This window comes from Didymella exigua (genome assembly GCF_010094145.1).
Source record: "Didymella exigua CBS 183.55 unplaced genomic scaffold M421scaffold_18, whole genome shotgun sequence".
Taxonomy (NCBI): Eukaryota; Fungi; Ascomycota; class Dothideomycetes; order Pleosporales; family Didymellaceae; genus Didymella; species Didymella exigua.
Window position 1 is genome coordinate 515,850 of NW_022984792.1, and position 2,831 is coordinate 518,680.

The window sequence follows — 2,831 nt, forward strand, 5'->3', positions numbered from 1 at the left end:
TGCCTCGTCAGTGGCTTGAGCCTGCAGGGCTCGATACTTTGTCTCCAGAATGTGACGCCACACCCTTCGAATAGATTCGACGTGTGCTTGGCCAGGGTTGGTCAAATGTGAAGCGTGGATAACGTGAGCGCGAGCCAGATCAGGTCGGGTATACTGCGTGAGGTAGGCAAGGTAGCCTACAAGCTCTTGATAGGTCTTCTTCCGAGCTTCGTTTGGTTCCTCAAGAGATTGTTCTAGGTAATTTACTAGCATAGGCACCTCTGAAGGGCGGCCAGTAGAGATAATGTTGTACTTGGCAGCAACCTTGTCAATGTAAGCGTCCTGAACCAAGTAAATCGTGCGTGCGCTGAGATCTCGAACGACGCGTATGCCCAGGAACTACTTGAGTTCTCTGAGGCATTTCAGTCTATAATGCTTATTGAGCTTCTTCTTGAACTCTTGGTGTAGATGTTGGTTTGATGGGTGGAAAGCCATGACGATATTGTCAACGTAGACGAACATGATCAACCAGCTGTTGACGTAGACGCATGGAAACCCTGGTATAGGCGTCATGCCCAGAGACTTCAGCGTCTCTCTCAGGTCCTTGTACCATAGCAGTGGTGATTCCTTCAGTCCGTACAGGGCTCTCAGTACCTGTAGAAGCTCTCCATCTCTCTTGAACCCATCGGGTGTCTGAGCGTAGAGCTTTTGATTGAGTGTAGCGTTGAGAAACGCGTTCGGTACGTCGTACTGAAGTAGCTCTAATCCGAATTGATTGGCTATTGCGATAAGTGCTCGAAATGTTCAAGCAGCTAGTGTAGCAGCGTAGGTGTCTCCGTATGGCTGTTGTAGGTCGCCACGGACGACAAGTCGTGCCTTGAATCAATAGAGGTAGCCGTCCTCATCGAACTTGTATGTGAATACCCACATCAGGGGTAGCACCTCTGCATCAGCAGTCTCTGCTGTTTGTGTCGTCTTGGCGAAGCAGCCTTTGCCCCAGATCTCGCGGTACTCCTTCTGCGCAGCCTGTCGAAACTGCTCTCCAAACGGATGAGATTCGAGCTCTGAATATGATCGCGGAGCTCTCGGCACTTGCGAACGATGTATTTTCGTGGTTGGCTCAACCTTCAAGGCAGTTGAGAAAGCCTTGAGGTAGTCGTCGACTGATGCTCCGTATGAGACGGCGTGAGAGTGCCATCGCTCTGGTGCCTGGAGATCAGCATTTCGTCTTGTACGCCGCGGGCCTTCGATGACGTTGTCTGTGCTGAGATCAAGGTTTCGACGTCTTGGAGCGTTGTTCTCATGTCAATCAGGTATATAGCCTTCAAGCTGGGTTGCAGAAAGATCATGAGTTTGTGATGTGTGTGGTTGTTCGTGAGCTAGTTGCTCATCAAGAGCATGTTGCTCTTGTTCTGATTCTGAGGACAGAGAATTGGTTCGTCTGTCTTGTTAATCGTGGATTGAAGTTTCTGGAGTCAGCAATCCTCCGTTGTTCTGCTCCTTATTCTGTTCTGTCACTTCACCCCCCATCTGAGGCTCCGTGAGCGCAGATGTGTGAGCAGGCTGCTGTTGACGGCGTTGTCGAGTCGTCAAAAGATCTTCTATTGCTATATCGTCAGGCTCAAGCTCCTCAGGAAATGCTAGAAGCTCAACGACTTCTGCAATTACTGATTCTTAAGCGTAGCCTTGTAGTCCTTTGTAGAACTTTGTAGGTTCAAAAACGACGTCTCGAGTGCGTATGACCTAGTCCTTAGTAGGTAGCCAGATTCTGAATATGTTGGTAGAGTCGTAGCCAACAAGGTGGCCAATTAGTGCTCTCGATTCAAGCTTGTCCGCGCGCTTCAGCGAGCGGTTGAGTACGTAGGCTCGACATCCAATTGGACGCATGTGTTGAACCTTTGGTTTCGTCTTCCAAACTATTTCGTATGGCGTTTTCCATTGTAGTGCTTCTGTTGGCGTACGATTCAGCACGTATGCTGCTGTTCGAATCAGCTCATGAGCCAAAGACTTTGGCAGTCCTGCTTGGATCCTCATGGCTCTAGCTCGGATGACAAGGAGCGATCCCGCTCGCTCTGCCAGTCCATTCTGCTCCTCGGTATACTCGGCTCGTGGCTCGTATCGAATACCCAGGTCTTTGCAGAGTTCCTGTAGGAAGTTTGGTGATGTGCCATATCCACGGTCGTTGTCTGTCTTAACAGCTGTTACGTCGCAGTCAAACACTCGCTGTATGCTGCGTACGTCTTGAACCAACCATCAACTCAGGAACAGTTTTGATCGCTGTGGGAAGGTTGACACTTTGTGCCATTTTGAGTATTGATCAACAGAGTGTCCAGCCCATCGATCGCCGTTCAAGCAGGCTTCTCCTTGAGGTATCAATTGGATGACGTCAACAGAGATTTAATAGAAGGGCCTCTGAGCTTGGTCTTCCTGTTGTCTTTGAGATATCTGCTTTGTTAACTTTAACTCTGTACAGACAGTACAGAATTCGTTATTGTTGCCTTCCACAACAAGTCCATTAATGTTTGAGGTAAGCTTTTCAATTGCTTTCTTGCTGGGATGACCCCACATCTGATGGGCTGTCCTAGCATTAACTGTTTGATCAAGGCGTGGAGCCTTTGAAGGTCGGTAGGTTGTGCTGAAAGACGACAGCAAAGTCTGGCTTGGACGACGTGAGGCATCAGCGTCCACCAGCCAGTGCCCTCCATCGTGCTCCAAGTAGGCAAGAACTGATCCTGGATTGCCCTTGTACAGGAGATCACGTCCTGAATCAAAGTGTATATTGAGCTTCCTGCAGCGCGCCAAGCCAATCAGGCTTGTGACAAAGCCTTGGACGTAAGCAACGTGAGTGAGCT